At 47.8% G+C, this 23735-nt stretch overlaps 16 non-coding genes across 16 annotated transcripts; all 16 read right to left on the bottom strand.

The window, feature by feature from the left end:
• Positions 1–880: 880 nt before the first annotated feature.
• On the bottom strand, positions 881–1071 carry LOC142689992 (U2 spliceosomal RNA). The gene has a single exon (XR_012858812.1). It is a non-coding gene; the product is annotated as a U2 spliceosomal RNA (small nuclear RNA).
• Positions 1072–2325: 1254 nt separating this feature from the next.
• Positions 2326–2516, bottom strand: LOC142690005 (U2 spliceosomal RNA). The gene has a single exon (XR_012858824.1). It is a non-coding gene; the product is annotated as a U2 spliceosomal RNA (small nuclear RNA).
• A 1268-nt stretch (positions 2517–3784) lies between these two features.
• LOC142690012 (U2 spliceosomal RNA) lies at positions 3785–3975 on the bottom strand. Its single transcript, XR_012858829.1, has one exon. It is a non-coding gene; the product is annotated as a U2 spliceosomal RNA (small nuclear RNA).
• A 1272-nt stretch (positions 3976–5247) lies between these two features.
• On the bottom strand, positions 5248–5438 carry LOC142690013 (U2 spliceosomal RNA). The gene has a single exon (XR_012858830.1). It is a non-coding gene; the product is annotated as a U2 spliceosomal RNA (small nuclear RNA).
• Positions 5439–6710: 1272 nt separating this feature from the next.
• LOC142690014 (U2 spliceosomal RNA) lies at positions 6711–6901 on the bottom strand. Its single transcript, XR_012858831.1, has one exon. It is a non-coding gene; the product is annotated as a U2 spliceosomal RNA (small nuclear RNA).
• A 1304-nt stretch (positions 6902–8205) lies between these two features.
• LOC142690015 (U2 spliceosomal RNA) lies at positions 8206–8396 on the bottom strand. The gene has a single exon (XR_012858832.1). It is a non-coding gene; the product is annotated as a U2 spliceosomal RNA (small nuclear RNA).
• A 1292-nt stretch (positions 8397–9688) lies between these two features.
• Positions 9689–9879, bottom strand: LOC142690016 (U2 spliceosomal RNA). The gene has a single exon (XR_012858833.1). It is a non-coding gene; the product is annotated as a U2 spliceosomal RNA (small nuclear RNA).
• Positions 9880–11167: 1288 nt separating this feature from the next.
• LOC142690017 (U2 spliceosomal RNA) lies at positions 11168–11358 on the bottom strand. Its single transcript, XR_012858834.1, has one exon. It is a non-coding gene; the product is annotated as a U2 spliceosomal RNA (small nuclear RNA).
• Positions 11359–12670: 1312 nt separating this feature from the next.
• Positions 12671–12861, bottom strand: LOC142690018 (U2 spliceosomal RNA). Its single transcript, XR_012858835.1, has one exon. It is a non-coding gene; the product is annotated as a U2 spliceosomal RNA (small nuclear RNA).
• Positions 12862–14137: 1276 nt separating this feature from the next.
• Positions 14138–14328, bottom strand: LOC142690020 (U2 spliceosomal RNA). The gene has a single exon (XR_012858836.1). It is a non-coding gene; the product is annotated as a U2 spliceosomal RNA (small nuclear RNA).
• A 1292-nt stretch (positions 14329–15620) lies between these two features.
• On the bottom strand, positions 15621–15811 carry LOC142690021 (U2 spliceosomal RNA). The gene has a single exon (XR_012858837.1). It is a non-coding gene; the product is annotated as a U2 spliceosomal RNA (small nuclear RNA).
• Positions 15812–17099: 1288 nt separating this feature from the next.
• On the bottom strand, positions 17100–17290 carry LOC142690023 (U2 spliceosomal RNA). Its single transcript, XR_012858839.1, has one exon. It is a non-coding gene; the product is annotated as a U2 spliceosomal RNA (small nuclear RNA).
• A 1304-nt stretch (positions 17291–18594) lies between these two features.
• On the bottom strand, positions 18595–18785 carry LOC142690024 (U2 spliceosomal RNA). The gene has a single exon (XR_012858840.1). It is a non-coding gene; the product is annotated as a U2 spliceosomal RNA (small nuclear RNA).
• Positions 18786–20069: 1284 nt separating this feature from the next.
• LOC142690025 (U2 spliceosomal RNA) lies at positions 20070–20260 on the bottom strand. The gene has a single exon (XR_012858841.1). It is a non-coding gene; the product is annotated as a U2 spliceosomal RNA (small nuclear RNA).
• A 1300-nt stretch (positions 20261–21560) lies between these two features.
• LOC142690026 (U2 spliceosomal RNA) lies at positions 21561–21751 on the bottom strand. Its single transcript, XR_012858842.1, has one exon. It is a non-coding gene; the product is annotated as a U2 spliceosomal RNA (small nuclear RNA).
• Positions 21752–23020: 1269 nt separating this feature from the next.
• LOC142690027 (U2 spliceosomal RNA) lies at positions 23021–23211 on the bottom strand. Its single transcript, XR_012858843.1, has one exon. It is a non-coding gene; the product is annotated as a U2 spliceosomal RNA (small nuclear RNA).
• Between the last annotated feature and the right edge of the window lie 524 nt (positions 23212–23735).

A 23735-nucleotide genomic window follows, 5' to 3' on the forward strand; every position in this document is an offset into this window, starting at 1 on the left:
TCTGAGGCCCCATTATGATGTCAGAAAGCTGGCTCTGGAATCCTGAGGGCTCCACTATGACACGTGCAAAGTTCCGTCTGAACTTTATATAAGACGGTGAGGCTCAGTCAGTCACTCAGTGTTGCCTGAGAGGGCAACACTGCAACAGCCGGCCGCCAGGCTGTCTTTTTTTTGCACAGCTAGTTGCCTCCAGGAGGCCACAAGAGGGAGACAAGGGACTGCAAAATGGAAAATAGGCATCCACCAACTTTACAGACAACTTCTCCTTGCTCCTACAACCTCCATCCTTGCACAGTTTGTTATTCTTCTAGGTAACATAGTAACAAATCCAAATTGCTGCTCTCTTTGTAGGCAAGCAAGGCTTTGTTTCAACTGCAATTCTTACTTCTTCTTGAAATGTAGGGACGACAGTACATTCCATCACATCCATCTAGTGTACACAGGTAGGTCCATTGTGGCGGGCAGGCGAGCGGGCGGGCTGCTTTATTGGCTGTTTGCTGTTCCCCTACTCCACTCCACTATTTGACTGTTGTGCTGCATCAATCAATCAATCAATCAATCAATCAATCAATCAATCAATCAGTGGCTGGCTCAGGTGCAGCTCTTTAACTTACCTAAAAGGGAGGGCGGAGAGAAGACAAGGAAGGTGAATGAGGTGTTCCAATGTGAAATGCCGGAAACACAGAAACACAGACGACACACAACAAGAGGTGGCAATCTATTCATTAATTGCATTTAATCAATGAGCTCATTATCACTCATGCATTGTCCAACAGGTGTTGAAATAATGGGATTAAAAGGGGAGATCCCTTCAGAAAGACAGAAACAATAGCAAAGACAAAAAACACTTTTGGAATCTGCTTTTAGTCAACACATAAGGAAAGGGTGCACCGGTCCTGGAAATACTGCAATACCAGGTCAATGCGTGGAGTGGACAGAGCAAGCTCTATTTCCATCTCCCTGTTCTAAAAATCCATTTAATATATGGTCCCCAGATAGGGGACGTATCAGATATTAAACTGATAAGAACAGATACTACACTTGATCTTAGCCAAAAGGCCGAGAAGCGATAACCCGAACGGGCCGCGCGTTGCCCGAGCCTGCCCGATACTGCTGTTCAGCCCTTGCAGCGATTCAGCCTACTTCTAGGCAATTCCATGGGGCCCTGCAGGCTCACACACTCACAGCTACACGGGAGGTGAATAAAGGCCGGAGAGGAAGCCAGACAGGATTTGCTTCTTTTGCTTGCACCACAATGCAGTGCTGAAAGAGGAGGAATCTACATAAAAACGCCTTCCTGGCAACGCCCAAATGCCCTGCTGCCATGCAGATAAACACTGGCAGCGGCAGCAAGTGCATGCCCACAGCCACCCCTTGTTCCTTCACACCTTGTATCAGCTGTAATCCAGTCCAGTCCAGTGCTGCCTGCTGAGCAGCACTGACCAACACTGCCTGGGCCCAGGCTTTTATCTCTGAGGCCCCATTATGATGTCAGAAAGCTGGCTCTGGAATCCTGAGGGCTCCACTATGACACGTGCAAAGTTCCGTCTGAACTTTATATAAGACGGTGAGGCTCAGTCAGTCACTCAGTGTTGCCTGAGAGGGCAACACTGCAACAGCCGGCCGCCAGGCTGTCTTTTTTTTGCACAGCTAGTTGCCTCCAGGAGGCCAGGGACTGCAAAATGGAAAATAGGCATCCACCAACTTTACAGACAACTTCTCCTTGCTCCTACAACCTCCATCCTTGCACAGTTTGTTATTCTTCTAGGTAACATAGTAACAAATCCAAATTGCTGCTCTCTTTGTAGGCAAGCAAGGCTTTGTTGCAACTGCAATTCTTACTTCTTCTTGAAATGTAGGGACGACAGTACATTCCATCACATCCATCTAGTGTACACAGGTAGGTCCATTGTGGCGGGCAGGCAAGCGGGCGGGCTGCTTTATTGGCTGTTTGCTGTTCCCCTACTCCACTCCACTATTTGACTGTTGTGCTGCATCAATCAATCAATCAATCAATCAATCAATCAGTGGCTGGCTCAGGTGCAGCTCTTTAACTTACCTAAAAGGGAGGGCGGAGAGAAGACAAGGAAGGTGAATGAGGTGTTCCAATGTGAAATGCCGGAAACACAGAAACACAGACGACACACAACAAGAGGTGGCAATCTATTCATTAATTGCATTTAATCAATGAGCTCATTATCACTCATGCATTGTCCAACAGGTGTTGAAATAATGGGATTAAAAGGGGAGATCCCTTCAGAAAGACAGAAACAATAGCAAAGACAAAAAACACTTTTGGAATCTGCTTTTAGTCAACACATAAGGAAAGGGTGCACCGGTCCTGGAAATACTGCAATACCAGGTCAATGCGTGGAGTGGACAGAGCAAGCTCTATTTCCATCTCCCTGTTCTAAAAATCCATTTAATATATGGTCCCCAGATAGGGGACGTATCAGATATTAAACTGATAAGAACAGATACTACACTTGATCTTAGCCAAAAGGCCGAGAAGCGATAACCCGAACGGGCCGCGCGTTGCCCGAGCCTGCCCGATACTGCTGTTCAGCCCTTGCAGCGATTCAGCCTACTTCTAGGCAATTCCATGGGGCCCTGCAGGCTCACACACTCACAGCTACACGGGAGGTGAATAAAGGCCGGAGAGGAAGCCAGACAGGATTTGCTTCTTTTGCTTGCACCACAATGCAGTGCTGAAAGAGGAGGAATCTACATAAAAACGCCTTCCTGGCAACGCCCAAATGCCCTGCTGCCATGCAGATAAACACTGGCAGCGGCAGCAAGTGCATGCCCACAGCCACCCCTTGTTCCTTCACACCTTGTATCAGCTGTAATCCAGTCCAGTCCAGTGCTGCCTGCTGAGCAGCACTGACCAACACTGCCTGGGCCCAGGCTTTTATCTCTGAGGCCCCATTATGATGTCAGAAAGCTGGCTCTGGAATCCTGAGGGCTCCACTATGACACGTGCAAAGTTCCGTCTGAACTTTATATAAGACGGTGAGGCTCAGTCAGTCACTCAGTGTTGCCTGAGAGGGCAACACTGCAACAGCCGGCCGCCAGGCTGTCTTTTTTTTGCACAGCTAGTTGCCTCCAGGAGGCCACAAGAGGGAGACAAGGGACTGCAAAATGGAAAATAGGCATCCACCAACTTTACAGACAACTTCTCCTTGCTCCTACAACCTCCATCCTTGCACAGTTTGTTATTCTTCTAGGTAACATAGTAACAAATCCAAATTGCTGCTCTCTTTGTAGGCAAGCAAGGCTTTGTTGCAACTGCAATTCTTACTTCTTCTTGAAATGTAGGGACGACAGTACATTCCATCACATCCATCTAGTGTACACAGGTAGGTCCATTGTGGCGGGCAGGCAAGCGGGCGGGCTGCTTTATTGGCTGTTTGCTGTTCCCCTACTCCACTCCACTATTTGACTGTTGTGCTGCATCAATCAATCAATCAATCAATCAATCAATCAGTGGCTGGCTCAGGTGCAGCTCTTTAACTTACCTAAAAGGGAGGGCGGAGAGAAGACAAGGAAGGTGAATGAGGTGTTCCAATGTGAAATGCCGGAAACACAGAAACACAGACGACACACAACAAGAGGTGGCAATCTATTCATTAATTGCATTTAATCAATGAGCTCATTATCACTCATGCATTGTCCAACAGGTGTTGAAATAATGGGATTAAAAGGGGAGATCCCTTCAGAAAGACAGAAACAATAGCAAAGACAAAAAACACTTTTGGAATCTGCTTTTAGTCAACACATAAGGAAAGGGTGCACCGGTCCTGGAAATACTGCAATACCAGGTCAATGCGTGGAGTGGACAGAGCAAGCTCTATTTCCATCTCCCTGTTCTAAAAATCCATTTAATATATGGTCCCCAGATAGGGGACGTATCAGATATTAAACTGATAAGAACAGATACTACACTTGATCTTAGCCAAAAGGCCGAGAAGCGATAACCCGAACGGGCCGCGCGTTGCCCGAGCCTGCCCGATACTGCTGTTCAGCCCTTGCAGCGATTCAGCCTACTTCTAGGCAATTCCATGGGGCCCTGCAGGCTCACACACTCACAGCTACACGGGAGGTGAATAAAGGCCGGAGAGGAAGCCAGACAGGATTTGCTTCTTTTGCTTGCACCACAATGCAGTGCTGAAAGAGGAGGAATCTACATAAAAACGCCTTCCTGGCAACGCCCAAATGCCCTGCTGCCATGCAGATAAACACTGGCAGCGGCAGCAAGTGCATGCCCACAGCCACCCCTTGTTCCTTCACACCTTGTATCAGCTGTAATCCAGTCCAGTCCAGTGCTGCCTGCTGAGCAGCACTGACCAACACTGCCTGGGCCCAGGCTTTTATCTCTGAGGCCCCATTATGATGTCAGAAAGCTGGCTCTGGAATCCTGAGGGCTCCACTATGACACGTGCAAAGTTCCGTCTGAACTTTATATAAGACGGTGAGGCTCAGTCAGTCACTCAGTGTTGCCTGAGAGGGCAACACTGCAACAGCCGGCCGCCAGGCTGTCTTTTTTTTGCACAGCTAGTTGCCTCCAGGAGGCCACAAGAGGGAGACAAGGGACTGCAAAATGGAAAATAGGCATCCACCAACTTTACAGACAACTTCTCCTTGCTCCTACAACCTCCATCCTTGCACAGTTTGTTATTCTTCTAGGTAACATAGTAACAAATCCAAATTGCTGCTCTCTTTGTAGGCAAGCAAGGCTTTGTTGCAACTGCAATTCTTACTTCTTCTTGAAATGTAGGGACGACAGTACATTCCATCACATCCATCTAGTGTACACAGGTAGGTCCATTGTGGCGGGCAGGCAAGCGGGCGGGCTGCTTTATTGGCTGTTTGCTGTTCCCCTACTCCACTCCACTATTTGACTGTTGTGCTGCATCAATCAATCAATCAATCAATCAATCAATCAATCAGTGGCTGGCTCAGGTGCAGCTCTTTAACTTACCTAAAAGGGAGGGCGGAGAGAAGACAAGGAAGGTGAATGAGGTGTTCCAATGTGAAATGCCGGAAACACAGAAACACAGACGACACACAACAAGAGGTGGCAATCTATTCATTAATTGGATTTAATCAATGAGCTCATTATCACTCATGCATTGTCCAACAGGTGTTGAAATAATGGGATTAAAAGGGGAGATCCCTTCAGAAAGACAGAAACAATAGCAAAGACAAAAAACACTTTTGGAATCTGCTTTTAGTCAACACATAAGGAAAGGGTGCACCGGTCCTGGAAATACTGCAATACCAGGTCAATGCGTGGAGTGGACAGAGCAAGCTCTATTTCCATCTCCCTGTTCTAAAAATCCATTTAATATATGGTCCCCAGATAGGGGACGTATCAGATATTAAACTGATAAGAACAGATACTACACTTGATCTTAGCCAAAAGGCCGAGAAGCGATAACCCGAACGGGCCGCGCGTTGCCCGAGCCTGCCCGATACTGCTGTTCAGCCCTTGCAGCGATTCAGCCTACTTCTAGGCAATTCCATGGGGCCCTGCAGGCTCACACACTCACAGCTACACGGGAGGTGAATAAAGGCCGGAGAGGAAGCCAGACAGGATTTGCTTCTTTTGCTTGCACCACAATGCAGTGCTGAAAGAGGAGGAATCTACATAAAAACGCCTTCCTGGCAACGCCCAAATGCCCTGCTGCCATGCAGATAAACACTGGCAGCGGCAGCAAGTGCATGCCCACAGCCACCCCTTGTTCCTTCACACCTTGTATCAGCTGTAATCCAGTCCAGTCCAGTGCTGCCTGCTGAGCAGCACTGACCAACACTGCCTGGGCCCAGGCTTTTATCTCTGAGGCCCCATTATGATGTCAGAAAGCTGGCTCTGGAATCCTGAGGGCTCCACTATGACACGTGCAAAGTTCCGTCTGAACTTTATATAAGACGGTGAGGCTCAGTCAGTCACTCAGTGTTGCCTGAGAGGGCAACACTGCAACAGCCGGCCGCCAGGCTGTCTTTTTTTTGCACAGCTAGTTGCCTCCAGGAGGCCACAAGAGGGAGACAAGGGACTGCAAAATGGAAAATAGGCATCCACCAACTTTACAGACAACTTCTCCTTGCTCCTACAACCTCCATCCTTGCACAGTTTGTTATTCTTCTAGGTAACATAGTAACAAATCCAAATTGCTGCTCTCTTTGTAGGCAAGCAAGGCTTTGTTGCAACTGCAATTCTTACTTCTTCTTGAAATGTAGGGACGACAGTACATTCCATCACATCCATCTAGTGTACACAGGTAGGTCCATTGTGGCGGGCAGGCAAGCGGGCGGGCTGCTTTATTGGCTGTTTGCTGTTCCCCTACTCCACTCCACTATTTGACTGTTGTGCTGCATCAATCAATCAATCAATCAATCAATCAATCAATCAGTGGCTGGCTCAGGTGCAGCTCTTTAACTTACCTAAAAGGGAGGGCGGAGAGAAGACAAGGAAGGTGAATGAGGTGTTCCAATGTGAAATGCCGGAAACACAGAAACACAGACGACACACAACAAGAGGTGGCAATCTATTCATTAATTGGATTTAATCAATGAGCTCATTATCACTCATGCATTGTCCAACAGGTGTTGAAATAATGGGATTAAAAGGGGAGATCCCTTCAGAAAGACAGAAACAATAGCAAAGACAAAAAACACTTTTGGAATCTGCTTTTAGTCAACACATAAGGAAAGGGTGCACCGGTCCTGGAAATACTGCAATACCAGGTCAATGCGTGGAGTGGACAGAGCAAGCTCTATTTCCATCTCCCTGTTCTAAAAATCCATTTAATATATGGTCCCCAGATAGGGGACGTATCAGATATTAAACTGATAAGAACAGATACTACACTTGATCTTAGCCAAAAGGCCGAGAAGCGATAACCCGAACGGGCCGCGCGTTGCCCGAGCCTGCCCGATACTGCTGTTCAGCCCTTGCAGCGATTCAGCCTACTTCTAGGCAATTCCATGGGGCCCTGCAGGCTCACACACTCACAGCTACACGGGAGGTGAATAAAGGCCGGAGAGGAAGCCAGACAGGATTTGCTTCTTTTGCTTGCACCACAATGCAGTGCTGAAAGAGGAGGAATCTACATAAAAACGCCTTCCTGGCAACGCCCAAATGCCCTGCTGCCATGCAGATAAACACTGGCAGCGGCAGCAAGTGCATGCCCACAGCCACCCCTTGTTCCTTCACACCTTGTATCAGCTGTAATCCAGTCCAGTCCAGTGCTGCCTGCTGAGCAGCACTGACCAACACTGCCTGGGCCCAGGCTTTTATCTCTGAGGCCCCATTATGATGTCAGAAAGCTGGCTCTGGAATCCTGAGGGCTCCACTATGACACGTGCAAAGTTCCGTCTGAACTTTATATAAGACGGTGAGGCTCAGTCAGTCACTCAGTGTTGCCTGAGAGGGCAACACTGCAACAGCCGGCCGCCAGGCTGTCTTTTTTTTGCACAGCTAGTTGCCTCCAGGAGGCCACAAGAGGGAGACAAGGGACTGCAAAATGGAAAATAGGCATCCACCAACTTTACAGACAACTTCTCCTTGCTCCTACAACCTCCATCCTTGCACAGTTTGTTATTCTTCTAGGTAACATAGTAACAAATCCAAATTGCTGCTCTCTTTGTAGGCAAGCAAGGCTTTGTTGCAACTGCAATTCTTACTTCTTCTTGAAATGTAGGGACGACAGTACATTCCATCACATCCATCTAGTGTACACAGGTAGGTCCATTGTGGCGGGCAGGCGAGCGGGCGGGCTGCTTTATTGGCTGTTTGCTGTTCCCCTACTCCACTCCACTATTTGACTGTTGTGCTGCATCAATCAATCAATCAATCAATCAATCAATCAATCAATCAATCAATCAATCAATCAATCAATCAATCAGTGGCTGGCTCAGGTGCAGCTCTTTAACTTACCTAAAAGGGAGGGCGGAGAGAAGACAAGGAAGGTGAATGAGGTGTTCCAATGTGAAATGCCGGAAACACAGAAACACAGACGACACACAACAAGAGGTGGCAATCTATTCATTAATTGCATTTAATCAATGAGCTCATTATCACTCATGCATTGTCCAACAGGTGTTGAAATAATGGGATTAAAAGGGGAGATCCCTTCAGAAAGACAGAAACAATAGCAAAGACAAAAAACACTTTTGGAATCTGCTTTTAGTCAACACATAAGGAAAGGGTGCACCGGTCCTGGAAATACTGCAATACCAGGTCAATGCGTGGAGTGGACAGAGCAAGCTCTATTTCCATCTCCCTGTTCTAAAAATCCATTTAATATATGGTCCCCAGATAGGGGACGTATCAGATATTAAACTGATAAGAACAGATACTACACTTGATCTTAGCCAAAAGGCCGAGAAGCGATAACCCGAACGGGCCGCGCGTTGCCCGAGCCTGCCCGATACTGCTGTTCAGCCCTTGCAGCGATTCAGCCTACTTCTAGGCAATTCCATGGGGCCCTGCAGGCTCACACACTCACAGCTACACGGGAGGTGAATAAAGGCCGGAGAGGAAGCCAGACAGGATTTGCTTCTTTTGCTTGCACCACAATGCAGTGCTGAAAGAGGAGGAATCTACATAAAAACGCCTTCCTGGCAACGCCCAAATGCCCTGCTGCCATGCAGATAAACACTGGCAGCGGCAGCAAGTGCATGCCCACAGCCACCCCTTGTTCCTTCACACCTTGTATCAGCTGTAATCCAGTCCAGTCCAGTGCTGCCTGCTGAGCAGCACTGACCAACACTGCCTGGGCCCAGGCTTTTATCTCTGAGGCCCCATTATGATGTCAGAAAGCTGGCTCTGGAATCCTGAGGGCTCCACTATGACACGTGCAAAGTTCCGTCTGAACTTTATATAAGACGGTGAGGCTCAGTCAGTCACTCAGTGTTGCCTGAGAGGGCAACACTGCAACAGCCGGCCGCCAGGCTGTCTTTTTTTTGCACAGCTAGTTGCCTCCAGGAGGCCACAAGAGGGAGACAAGGGACTGCAAAATGGAAAATAGGCATCCACCAACTTTACAGACAACTTCTCCTTGCTCCTACAACCTCCATCCTTGCACAGTTTGTTATTCTTCTAGGTAACATAGTAACAAATCCAAATTGCTGCTCTCTTTGTAGGCAAGCAAGGCTTTGTTGCAACTGCAATTCTTACTTCTTCTTGAAATGTAGGGACGACAGTACATTCCATCACATCCATCTAGTGTACACAGGTAGGTCCATTGTGGCGGGCAGGCGAGCGGGCGGGCTGCTTTATTGGCTGTTTGCTGTTCCCCTACTCCACTCCACTATTTGACTGTTGTGCTGCATCAATCAATCAATCAATCAATCAATCAATCAATCAATCAATCAATCAATCAATCAATGGCTGGCTCAGGTGCAGCTCTTTAACTTACCTAAAAGGGAGGGCGGAGAGAAGACAAGGAAGGTGAATGAGGTGTTCCAATGTGAAATGCCGGAAACACAGAAACACAGACGACACACAACAAGAGGTGGCAATCTATTCATTAATTGCATTTAATCAATGAGCTCATTATCACTCATGCATTGTCCAACAGGTGTTGAAATAATGGGATTAAAAGGGGAGATCCCTTCAGAAAGACAGAAACAATAGCAAAGACAAAAAACACTTTTGGAATCTGCTTTTAGTCAACACATAAGGAAAGGGTGCACCGGTCCTGGAAATACTGCAATACCAGGTCAATGCGTGGAGTGGACAGAGCAAGCTCTATTTCCATCTCCCTGTTCTAAAAATCCATTTAATATATGGTCCCCAGATAGGGGACGTATCAGATATTAAACTGATAAGAACAGATACTACACTTGATCTTAGCCAAAAGGCCGAGAAGCGATAACCCGAACGGGCCGCGCGTTGCCCGAGCCTGCCCGATACTGCTGTTCAGCCCTTGCAGCGATTCAGCCTACTTCTAGGCAATTCCATGGGGCCCTGCAGGCTCACACACTCACAGCTACACGGGAGGTGAATAAAGGCCGGAGAGGAAGCCAGACAGGATTTGCTTCTTTTGCTTGCACCACAATGCAGTGCTGAAAGAGGAGGAATCTACATAAAAACGCCTTCCTGGCAACGCCCAAATGCCCTGCTGCCATGCAGATAAACACTGGCAGCGGCAGCAAGTGCATGCCCACAGCCACCCCTTGTTCCTTCACACCTTGTATCAGCTGTAATCCAGTCCAGTCCAGTGCTGCCTGCTGAGCAGCACTGACCAACACTGCCTGGGCCCAGGCTTTTATCTCTGAGGCCCCATTATGATGTCAGAAAGCTGGCTCTGGACTCCTGAGGGCTCCACTATGACACGTGCAAAGTTCCGTCTGAACTTTATATAAGACGGTGAGGCTCAGTCAGTCACTCAGTGTTGCCTGAGAGGGCAACACTGCAACAGCCGGCCGCCAGGCTGTCTTTTTTTTGCACAGCTAGTTGCCTCCAGGAGGCCACAAGAGGGAGACAAGGGACTGCAAAATGGAAAATAGGCATCCACCAACTTTACAGACAACTTCTCCTTGCTCCTACAACCTCCATCCTTGCACAGTTTGTTATTCTTCTAGGTAACATAGTAACAAATCCAAATTGCTGCTCTCTTTGTAGGCAAGCAAGGCTTTGTTGCAACTGCAATTCTTACTTCTTCTTGAAATGTAGGGACGACAGTACATTCCATCACATCCATCTAGTGTACACAGGTAGGTCCATTGTGGCGGGCAGGCGAGCGGGCGGGCTGCTTTATTGGCTGTTTGCTGTTCCCCTACTCCACTCCACTATTTGACTGTTGTGCTGCATCAATCAATCAATCAATCAATCAATCAATCAATCAATCAATCAATCAATCAGTGGCTGGCTCAGGTGCAGCTCTTTAACTTACCTAAAAGGGAGGGCGGAGAGAAGACAAGGAAGGTGAATGAGGTGTTCCAATGTGAAATGCCGGAAACACAGAAACACAGACGACACACAACAAGAGGTGGCAATCTATTCATTAATTGCATTTAATCAATGAGCTCATTATCACTCATGCATTGTCCAACAGGTGTTGAAATAATGGGATTAAAAGGGAAGATCCCTTCAGAAAGACAGAAACAATAGCAAAGACAAAAAACACTTTTGGAATCTGCTTTTAGTCAACACATAAGGAAAGGGTGCACCGGTCCTGGAAATACTGCAATACCAGGTCAATGCGTGGAGTGGACAGAGCAAGCTCTATTTCCATCTCCCTGTTCTAAAAATCCATTTAATATATGGTCCCCAGATAGGGGACGTATCAGATATTAAACTGATAAGAACAGATACTACACTTGATCTTAGCCAAAAGGCCGAGAAGCGATAACCCGAACGGGCCGCGCGTTGCCCGAGCCTGCCCGATACTGCTGTTCAGCCCTTGCAGCGATTCAGCCTACTTCTAGGCAATTCCATGGGGCCCTGCAGGCTCACACACTCACAGCTACACGGGAGGTGAATAAAGGCCGGAGAGGAAGCCAGACAGGATTTGCTTCTTTTGCTTGCACCACAATGCAGTGCTGAAAGAGGAGGAATCTACATAAAAACGCCTTCCTGGCAACGCCCAAATGCCCTGCTGCCATGCAGATAAACACTGGCAGCGGCAGCAAGTGCATGCCCACAGCCACCCCTTGTTCCTTCACACCTTGTATCAGCTGTAATCCAGTCCAGTCCAGTGCTGCCTGCTGAGCAGCACTGACCAACACTGCCTGGGCCCAGGCTTTTATCTCTGAGGCCCCATTATGATGTCAGAAAGCTGGCTCTGGAATCCTGAGGGCTCCACTATGACACGTGCAAAGTTCCGTCTGAACTTTATATAAGACGGTGAGGCTCAGTCAGTCACTCAGTGTTGCCTGAGAGGGCAACACTGCAACAGCCGGCCGCCAGGCTGTCTTTTTTTTGCACAGCTAGTTGCCTCCAGGAGGCCACAAGAGGGAGACAAGGGACTGCAAAATGGAAAATAGGCATCCACCAACTTTACAGACAACTTCTCCTTGCTCCTACAACCTCCATCCTTGCACAGTTTGTTATTCTTCTAGGTAACATAGTAACAAATCCAAATTGCTGCTCTCTTTGTAGGCAAGCAAGGCTTTGTTGCAACTGCAATTCTTACTTCTTCTTGAAATGTAGGGACGACAGTACATTCCATCACATCCATCTAGTGTACACAGGTAGGTCCATTGTGGCGGGCAGGCGAGCGGGCGGGCTGCTTTATTGGCTGTTTGCTGTTCCCCTACTCCACTCCACTATTTGACTGTTGTGCTGCATCAATCAATCAATCAATCAATCAATCAATCAATCAATCAATCAATCAATCAATCAATCAATCAATCAATCAATCAGTGGCTGGCTCAGGTGCAGCTCTTTAACTTACCTAAAAGGGAGGGCGGAGAGAAGACAAGGAAGGTGAATGAGGTGTTCCAATGTGAAATGCCGGAAACACAGAAACACAGACGACACACAACAAGAGGTGGCAATCTATTCATTAATTGCATTTAATCAATGAGCTCATTATCACTCATGCATTGTCCAACAGGTGTTGAAATAATGGGATTAAAAGGGGAGATCCCTTCAGAAAGACAGAAACAATAGCAAAGACAAAAAACACTTTTGGAATCTGCTTTTAGTCAACACATAAGGAAAGGGTGCACCGGTCCTGGAAATACTGCAATACCAGGTCAATGCGTGGAGTGGACAGAGCAAGCTCTATTTCCATCTCCCTGTTCTAAAAATCCATTTAATATATGGTCCCCAGATAGGGGACGTATCAGATATTAAACTGATAAGAACAGATACTACACTTGATCTTAGCCAAAAGGCCGAGAAGCGATAACCCGAACGGGCCGCGCGTTGCCCGAGCCTGCCCGATACTGCTGTTCAGCCCTTGCAGCGATTCAGCCTACTTCTAGGCAATTCCATGGGGCCCTGCAGGCTCACACACTCACAGCTACACGGGAGGTGAATAAAGGCCGGAGAGGAAGCCAGACAGGATTTGCTTCTTTTGCTTGCACCACAATGCAGTGCTGAAAGAGGAGGAATCTACATAAAAACGCCTTCCTGGCAACGCCCAAATGCCCTGCTGCCATGCAGATAAACACTGGCAGCGGCAGCAAGTGCATGCCCACAGCCACCCCTTGTTCCTTCACACCTTGTATCAGCTGTAATCCAGTCCAGTCCAGTGCTGCCTGCTGAGCAGCACTGACCAACACTGCCTGGGCCCAGGCTTTTATCTCTGAGGCCCCATTATGATGTCAGAAAGCTGGCTCTGGAATCCTGAGGGCTCCACTATGACACGTGCAAAGTTCCGTCTGAACTTTATATAAGACGGTGAGGCTCAGTCAGTCACTCAGTGTTGCCTGAGAGGGCAACACTGCAACAGCCGGCCGCCAGGCTGTCTTTTTTTTGCACAGCTAGTTGCCTCCAGGAGGCCACAAGAGGGAGACAAGGGACTGCAAAATGGAAAATAGGCATCCACCAACTTTACAGACAACTTCTCCTTGCTCCTACAACCTCCATCCTTGCACAGTTTGTTATTCTTCTAGGTAACATAGTAACAAATCCAAATTGCTGCTCTCTTTGTAGGCAAGCAAGGCTTTGTTGCAACTGCAATTCTTACTTCTTCTTGAAATGTAGGGACGACAGTACATTCCATCACATCCATCTAGTGTACACAGGTAGGTCCATTGTGGCGGGCAGGCGAGCGGGCGGGCTGCTTTATTGGCTGTTTGCTGTTCCCCTACTCCACTCCACTATTTGACTGTTGTGCTGCATCAATCAATCAATCAATCAATCAATCAATCAATCAATCAGTGGCTGGCTCAGGTGCAGCTCTTTAACTTACCTAAAAGGGAGGGCGGAGAGAAGACAAGGAAGGTGAATGAGGTGTTCCAATGTGAAATGCCGGAAACACAGAAACACAGACGACACACAACAAGAGGTGGCAATCTATTCATTAATTGCATTTAATCAATGAGCTCATTATCACTCATGCATTGTCCAACAGGTGTTGAAATAATGGGATTAAAAGGGGAGATCCCTTCAGAAAGACAGAAACAATAGCAAAGACAAAAAACACTTTTGGAATCTGCTTTTAGTCAACACATAAGGAAAGGGTGCACCGGTCCTGGAAATACTGCAATACCAGGTCAATGCGTGGAGTGGACAGAGCAAGCTCTATTTCCATCTCCCTGTTCTAAAAATCCATTTAATATATGGTCCCCAGATAGGGGACGTATCAGATATTAAACTGATAAGAACAGATACTACACTTGATCTTAGCCAAAAGGCCGAGAAGCGATAACCCGAACGGGCCGCACGTTGCCCGAGCCTGCCCGATACTGCTGTTCAGCCCTTGCAGCGATTCAGCCTACTTCTAGGCAATTCCATGGGGCCCTGCAGGCTCACACACTCACAGCTACACGGGAGGTGAATAAAGGCCGGAGAGGAAGCCAGACAGGATTTGCTTCTTTTGCTTGCACCACAATGCAGTGCTGAAAGAGGAGGAATCTACATAAAAACGCCTTCCTGGCAACGCCCAAATGCCCTGCTGCCATGCAGATAAACACTGGCAGCGGCAGCAAGTGCATGCCCACAGCCACCCCTTGTTCCTTCACACCTTGTATCAGCTGTAATCCAGTCCAGTCCAGTGCTGCCTGCTGAGCAGCACTGACCAACACTGCCTGGGCCCAGGCTTTTATCTCTGAGGCCCCATTATGATGTCAGAAAGCTGGCTCTGGAATCCTGAGGGCTCCACTATGACACGTGCAAAGTTCCGTCTGAACTTTATATAAGGCGGTGAGGCTCAGTCAGTCACTCAGTGTTGCCTGAGAGGGCAACACTGCAACAGCCGGCCGCCAGGCTGTCTTTTTTTTGCACAGCTAGTTGCCTCCAGGAGGCCACAAGAGGGAGACAAGGGACTGCAAAATGGAAAATAGGCATCCACCAACTTTACAGACAACTTCTCCTTGCTCCTACAACCTCCATCCTTGCACAGTTTGTTATTCTTCTAGGTAACATAGTAACAAATCCAAATTGCTGCTCTCTTTGTAGGCAAGCAAGGCTTTGTTGCAACTGCAATTCTTACTTCTTCTTGAAATGTAGGGACGACAGTACATTCCATCACATCCATCTAGTGTACACAGGTAGGTCCATTGTGGCGGGCAGGCGAGCGGGCGGGCTGCTTTATTGGCTGTTTGCTGTTCCCCTACTCCACTCCACTATTTGACTGTTGTGCTGCATCAATCAATCAATCAATCAATCAATCAATCAATCAATCAATCAATCAATCAATCAGTGGCTGGCTCAGGTGCAGCTCTTTAACTTACCTAAAAGGGAGGGCGGAGAGAAGACAAGGAAGGTGAATGAGGTGTTCCAATGTGAAATGCCGGAAACACAGAAACACAGACGACACACAACAAGAGGTGGCAATCTATTCATTAATTGCATTTAATCAATGAGCTCATTATCACTCATGCATTGTCCAACAGGTGTTGAAATAATGGGATTAAAAGGGGAGATCCCTTCAGAAAGACAGAAACAATAGCAAAGACAAAAAACACTTTTGGAATCTGCTTTTAGTCAACACATAAGGAAAGGGTGCACCGGTCCTGGAAATACTGCAATACCAGGTCAATGCGTGGAGTGGACAGAGCAAGCTCTATTTCCATCTCCCTGTTCTAAAAATCCATTTAATATATGGTCCCCAGATAGGGGACGTATCAGATATTAAACTGATAAGAACAGATACTACACTTGATCTTAGCCAAAAGGCCGAGAAGCGATAACCCGAACGGGCCGCGCGTTGCCCGAGCCTGCCCGATACTGCTGTTCAGCCCTTGCAGCGATTCAGCCTACTTCTAGGCAATTCCATGGGGCCCTGCAGGCTCACACACTCACAGCTACACGGGAGGTGAATAAAGGCCGGAGAGGAAGCCAGACAGGATTTGCTTCTTTTGCTTGCACCACAATGCAGTGCTGAAAGAGGAGGAATCTACATAAAAACGCCTTCCTGGCAACGCCCAAATGCCCTGCTGCCATGCAGATAAACACTGGCAGCGGCAGCAAGTGCATGCCCACAGCCACCCCTTGTTCCTTCACACCTTGTATCAGCTGTAATCCAGTCCAGTCCAGTGCTGCCTGCTGAGCAGCACTGACCAACACTGCCTGGGCCCAGGCTTTTATCTCTGAGGCCCCATTATGATGTCAGAAAGCTGGCTCTGGAATCCTGAGGGCTCCACTATGACACGTGCAAAGTTCCGTCTGAACTTTATATGAGACGGTGAGGCTCAGTCAGTCACTCAGTGTTGCCTGAGAGGGCAACACTGCAACAGCCGGCCGCCAGGCTGTCTTTTTTTTGCACAGCTAGTTGCCTCCAGGAGGCCACAAGAGGGAGACAAGGGACTGCAAAATGGAAAATAGGCATCCACCAACTTTACAGACAACTTCTCCTTGCTCCTACAACCTCCATCCTTGCACAGTTTGTTATTCTTCTAGGTAACATAGTAACAAATCCAAATTGCTGCTCTCTTTGTAGGCAAGCAAGGCTTTGTTGCAACTGCAATTCTTACTTCTTCTTGAAATGTAGGGACGACAGTACATTCCATCACATCCATCTAGTGTACACAGGTAGGTCCATTGTGGCGGGCAGGCGAGCGGGCGGGCTGCTTTATTGGCTGTTTGCTGTTCCCCTACTCCACTCCACTATTTGACTGTTGTGCTGCATCAATCAATCAATCAATCAATCAATCAATCAATCAATCAATCAATCAATCAGTGGCTGGCTCAGGTGCAGCTCTTTAACTTACCTAAAAGGGAGGGCGGAGAGAAGACAAGGAAGGTGAATGAGGTGTTCCAATGTGAAATGCCGGAAACACAGAAACACAGACGACACACAACAAGAGGTGGCAATCTATTCATTAATTGCATTTAATCAATGAGCTCATTATCACTCATGCATTGTCCAACAGGTGTTGAAATAATGGGATTAAAAGGGGAGATCCCTTCAGAAAGACAGAAACAATAGCAAAGACAAAAAACACTTTTGGAATCTGCTTTTAGTCAACACATAAGGAAAGGGTGCACCGGTCCTGGAAATACTGCAATACCAGGTCAATGCGTGGAGTGGACAGAGCAAGCTCTATTTCCATCTCCCTGTTCTAAAAATCCATTTAATATATGGTCCCCAGATAGGGGACGTATCAGATATTAAACTGATAAGAACAGATACTACACTTGATCTTAGCCAAAAGGCCGAGAAGCGATAACCCGAACGGGCTGCGCGTTGCCCGAGCCTGCCCGATACTGCTGTTCAGCCCTTGCAGCGATTCAGCCTACTTCTAGGCAATTCCATGGGGCCCTGCAGGCTCACACACTCACAGCTACACGGGAGGTGAATAAAGGCCGGAGAGGAAGCCAGACAGGATTTGCTTCTTTTGCTTGCACCACAATGCAGTGCTGAAAGAGGAGGAATCTACATAAAAACGCCTTCCTGGCAACGCCCAAATGCCCTGCTGCCATGCAGATAAACACTGGCAGCGGCAGCAAGTGCATGCCCACAGCCACCCCTTGTTCCTTCACACCTTGTATCAGCTGTAATCCAGTCCAGTCCAGTGCTGCCTGCTGAGCAGCACTGACCAACACTGCCTGGGCCCAGGCTTTTATCTCTGAGGCCCCATTATGATGTCAGAAAGCTGGCTCTGGAATCCTGAGGGCTCCACTATGACACGTGCAAAGTTCCGTCTGAACTTTATATAAGACGGTGAGGCTCAGTCAGTCACTCAGTGTTGCCTGAGAGGGCAACACTGCAACAGCCGGCCGCCAGGCTGTCTTTTTTTTGCACAGCTAGTTGCCTCCAGGAGGCCACAAGAGGGAGACAAGGGACTGCAAAATGGAAAATAGGCATCCACCAACTTTACAGACAACTTCTCCTTGCTCCTACAACCTCCATCCTTGCACAGTTTGTTATTCTTCTAGGTAACATAGTAACAAATCCAAATTGCTGCTCTCTTTGTAGGCAAGCAAGGCTTTGTTGCAACTGCAATTCTTACTTCTTCTTGAAATGTAGGGACGACAGTACATTCCATCACATCCATCTAGTGTACACAGGTAGGTCCATTGTGGCGGGCAGGCGAGCGGGCGGGCTGCTTTATTGGCTGTTTGCTGTTCCCCTACTCCACTCCACTATTTGACTGTTGTGCTGCATCAATCAATCAATCAATCAATCAATCAATCAATCAATCAATCAATCAATCAATCAATCAATCAATCAGTGGCTGGCTCAGGTGCAGCTCTTTAACTTACCTAAAAGGGAGGGCGGAGAGAAGACAAGGAAGGTGAATGAGGTGTTCCAATGTGAAATGCCGGAAACACAGAAACACAGACGACACACAACAAGAGGTGGCAATCTATTCATTAATTGCATTTAATCAATGAGCTCATTATCACTCATGCATTGTCCAACAGGTGTTGAAATAATGGGATTAAAAGGGGAGATCCCTTCATGAAGACAGAAACAATAGCAAAGACAAAAAACACTTTTGGAATCTGCTTTTAGTCAACACATAAGGAAAGGGTGCACCGGTCCTGGAAATACTGCAATACCAGGTCAATGCGTGGAGTGGACAGAGCAAGCTCTATTTCCATCTCCCTGTTCTAAAAATCCATTTAATATATGGTCCCCAGATAGGGGACGTATCAGATATTAAACTGATAAGAACAGATACTACACTTGATCTTAGCCAAAAGGCCGAGAAGCGATAACCCGAACGGGCCGCGCGTTGCCCGAGCCTGCCCGATACTGCTGTTCAGCCCTTGCAGCGATTCAGCCTACTTCTAGGCAATTCCATGGGGCCCTGCAGGCTCACACACTCACAGCTACACGGGAGGTGAATAAAGGCCGGAGAGGAAGCCAGACAGGATTTGCTTCTTTTGCTTGCACCACAATGCAGTGCTGAAAGAGGAGGAATCTACATAAAAACGCCTTCCTGGCAACGCCCAAATGCCCTGCTGCCATGCAGATAAACACTGGCAGCGGCAGCAAGTGCATGCCCACAGCCACCCCTTGTTCCTTCACACCTTGTATCAGCTGTAATCCAGTCCAGTCCAGTGCTGCCTGCTGAGCAGCACTGACCAACACTGCCTGGGCCCAGGCTTTTATCTCTGAGGCCCCATTATGATGTCAGAAAGCTGGCTCTGGAATCCTGAGGGCTCCACTATGACACGTGCAAAGTTCCGTCTGAACTTTATATAAGACGGTGAGGCTCAGTCAGTCACTCAGTGTTGCCTGAGAGGGCAACACTGCAACAGCCGGCCGCCAGGCTGTCTTTTTTTTGCACAGCTAGTTGCCTCCAGGAGGCCACAAGAGGGAGACAAGGGACTGCAAAATGGAAAATAGGCATCCACCAACTTTACAGACAACTTCTCCTTGCTCCTACAACCTCCATCCTTGCACAGTTTGTTATTCTTCTAGGTAACATAGTAACAAATCCAAATTGCTGCTCTCTTTGTAGGCAAGCAAGGCTTTGTTGCAACTGCAATTCTTACTTCTTCTTGAAATGTAGGGACGACAGTACATTCCATCACATCCATCTAGTGTACACAGGTAGGTCCATTGTGGCGGGCAGGCGAGCGGGCGGGCTGCTTTATTGGCTGTTTGCTGTTCCCCTACTCCACTCCACTATTTGACTGTTGTGCTGCATCAATCAATCAATCAATCAATCAATCAATCAATCAATCAATCAATCAGTGGCTGGCTCAGGTGCAGCTCTTTAACTTAACTAAAAGGGAGGGCGGAGAGAAGACAAGGAAGGTGAATGAGGTGTTCCAATGTGAAATGCCGGAAACACAGAAACACAGACGACACACAACAAGAGGTGGCAATCTATTCATTAATTGCATTTAATCAATGAGCTCATTATCACTCATGCATTGTCCAACAGGTGTTGAAATAATGGGATTAAAAGGGGAGATCCCTTCAGAAAGACAGAAACAATAGCAAAGACAAAAAACACTTTTGGAATCTGCTTTTAGTCAACACATAAGGAAAGGGTGCACCGGTCCTGGAAATACTGCAATACCAGGTCAATGCGTGGAGTGGACAGAGCAAGCTCTATTTCCATCTCCCTGTTCTAAAAATCCATTTAATATATGGTCCCCAGATAGGGGACGTATCAGATATTAAACTGATAAGAACAGATACTACACTTGATCTTAGCCAAAAGGCCGAGAAGCGATAACCCGAACGGGCCGCGCGTTGCCCGAGCCTGCCCGATACTGCTGTTCAGCCCTTGCAGCGATTCAGCCTACTTCTAGGCAATTCCATGGGGCCCTGCAGGCTCACACACTCACAGCTACACGGGAGGTGAATAAAGGCCGGAGAGGAAGCCAGACAGGATTTGCTTCTTTTGCTTGCACCACAATGCAGTGCTGAAAGAGGAGGAATCTACATAAAAACGCCTTCCTGGCAACGCCCAAATGCCCTGCTGCCATGCAGATAAACACTGGCAGCGGCAGCAAGTGCATGCCCACAGCCACCCCTTGTTCCTTCACACCTTGTATCAGCTGTAATCCAGTCCAGTCCAGTGCTGCCTGCTGAGCAGCACTGACCAACACTGCCTGGGCCCAGGCTTTTATCTCTGAGGCCCCATTATGATGTCAGAAAGCTGGCTCTGGAATCCTGAGGGCTCCACTATGACACGTGCAAAGTTCCGTCTGAACTTTATATAAGACGGTGAGGCTCAGTCAGTCACTCAGTGTTGCCTGAGAGGGCAACACTGCAACAGCCGGCCGCCAGGCTGTCTTTTTTTTGCACAGCTAGTTGCCTCCAGGAGGCCACAAGAGGGAGACAAGGGACTGCAAAATGGAAAATAGGCATCCACCAACTTTACAGACAACTTCTCCTTGCTCCTACAACCTCCATCCTTGCACAGTTTGTTATTCTTCTAGGTAACATAGTAACAAATCCAAATTGCTGCTCTCTTTGTAGGCAAGCAAGGCTTTGTTGCAACTGCAATTCTTACTTCTTCTTGAAATGTAGGGACGACAGTACATTCCATCACATCCATCTAGTGTACACAGGTAGGTCCATTGTGGCGGGCAGGCGAGCGGGCGGGCTGCTTTATTGGCTGTTTGCTGTTCCCCTACTCCACTCCACTATTTGACTGTTGTGCTGCATCAATCAATCAATCAATCAATCAATCAATCAATCAATCAATCAATCAATCAATCAATCAATCAGTGGCTGGCTCAGGTGCAGCTCTTTAACTTACCTAAAAGGGAGGGCGGAGAGAAGACAAGGAAGGTGAATGAGGTGTTCCAATGTGAAATGCCGGAAACACAGAAACACAGACGACACACAACAAGAGGTGGCAATCTATTCATTAATTGCATTTAATCAATGAGCTCATTATCACTCATGCATTGTCCAACAGGTGTTGAAATAATGGGATTAAAAGGGGAGATCCCTTCAGAAAGACAGAAACAATAGCAAAGACAAAAAACACTTTTGGAATCTGCTTTTAGTCAACACATAAGGAAAGGGTGCACCGGTCCTGGAAATACTGCAATACCAGGTCAATGCGTGGAGTGGACAGAGCAAGCTCTATTTCCATCTCCCTGTTCTAAAAATCCATTTAATATATGGTCCCCAGATAGGGGACGTATCAGATATTAAACTGATAAGAACAGATACTACACTTGATCTTAGCCAAAAGGCCGAGAAGCGATAACCCGAACGGGCCGCGCGTTGCCCGAGCCTGCCCGATACTGCTGTTCAGCCCTTGCAGCGATTCAGCCTACTTCTAGGCAATTCCATGGGGCCCTGCAGGCTCACACACTCACAGCTACACGGGAGGTGAATAAAGGCCGGAGAGGAAGCCAGACAGGATTTGCTTCTTTTGCTTGCACCACAATGCAGTGCTGAAAGAGGAGGAATCTACATAAAAACGCCTTCCTGGCAACGCCCAAATGCCCTGCTGCCATGCAGATAAACACTGGCAGCGGCAGCAAGTGCATGCCCACAGCCACCCCTTGTTCCTTCACACCTTGTATCAGCTGTAATCCAGTCCAGTCCAGTGCTGCCTGCTGAGCAGCACTGACCAACACTGCCTGGGCCCAGGCTTTTATCTCTGAGGCCCCATTATGATGTCAGAAAGCTGGCTCTGGAATCCTGAGGGCTCCACTATGACACGTGCAAAGTTCCGTCTGAACTTTATATAAGACGGTGAGGCTCAGTCAGTCACTCAGTGTTGCCTGAGAGGGCAACACTGCAACAGCCGGCCGCCAGGCTGTCTTTTTTTTGCACAGCTAGTTGCCTCCAGGAGGCCACAAGAGGGAGACAAGGGACTGCAAAATGGAAAATAGGCATCCACCAACTTTACAGACAACTTCTCCTTGCTCCTACAACCTCCATCCTTGCACAGTTTGTTATTCTTCTAGGTAACATAGTAACAAATCCAAATTGCTGCTCTCTTTGTAGGCAAGCAAGGCTTTGTTGCAACTGCAATTCTTACTTCTTCTTGAAATGTAGGGACGACAGTACATTCCATCACATCCATCTAGTGTACACAGGTAGGTCCATTGTGGCGGGCAGGCGAGCGGGCGGGCTGCTTTATTGGCTGTTTGCTGTTCCCCTACTCCACTCCACTATTTGACTGTTGTGCTGCAATCAATCAATCAATCAATCAATCAATCAATCAGTGGCTGGCTCAGGTGCAGCTCTTTAACTTACCTAAAAGGGAGGGCAGAGAGAAGACAAGGAAGGTGAATGAGGTGTTCCAATGTGAAATGCCGGAAACACAGAAACACAGACGACACACAACAAGAGGTGGCAATCTATTCATTAATTGCATTTAATCAATGAGCTCATTATCACTCATGCATTGTCCAACAGGTGTTGAAATAATGGGATTAAAAGGGGAGATCCCTTCAGAAAGACAGAAACAATAGCAAAGACAAAAAACACTTTTGGAATCTGCTTTTAGTCAACACATAAGGAAAGGGTGCACCGGTCCTGGAAATACTGCAATACCAGGTCAATGCGTGGAGTGGACAGAGCAAGCTCTATTTCCATCTCCCTGTTCTAAAAATCCATTTAATATATGGTCCCCAGATAGGGGACGTATCAGATATTAAACTGATAAGAACAGATACTACACTTGATCTTAGCCAAAAGGCCGAGAAGCGATAACCCGAACGGGCCGCGCGTTGCCCGAGCCTGCCCGATACTGCTGTTCAGCCCTTGCAGCGATTCAGCCTACTTCTAGGCAATTCCATGGGGCCCTGCAGGCTCACACACTCACAGCTACACGGGAGGTGAATAAAGGCCGGAGAGGAAGCCAGACAGGATTTGCTTCTTTTGCTTGCACCACAATGCAGTGCTGAAAGAGGAGGAATCTACATAAAAACGCCTTCCTGGCAACGCCCAAATGCCCTGCTGCCATGCAGATAAACACTGGCAGCGGCAGCAAGTGCATGCCCACAGCCACCCCTTGTTCCTTCACACCTTGTATCAGCTGTAATCCAGTCCAGTCCAGTGCTGCCTGCTGAGCAGCACTGACCAACACTGCCTGGGCCCAGGCTTTTATCTCTGAGGCCCCATTATGATGTCAGAAAGCTGGCTCTGGAATCCTGAGGGCTCCACTATGACACGTGCAAAGTTCCGTCTGAACTTTATATAAGACGGTGAGGCTCAGTCAGTCACTCAGTGTTG

The sequence above is a fragment of the Rhinoderma darwinii genome, assembly GCF_050947455.1.
Source record: "Rhinoderma darwinii isolate aRhiDar2 chromosome 5 unlocalized genomic scaffold, aRhiDar2.hap1 SUPER_5_unloc_32, whole genome shotgun sequence".
Taxonomy (NCBI): domain Eukaryota; kingdom Metazoa; phylum Chordata; class Amphibia; order Anura; family Rhinodermatidae; genus Rhinoderma; species Rhinoderma darwinii.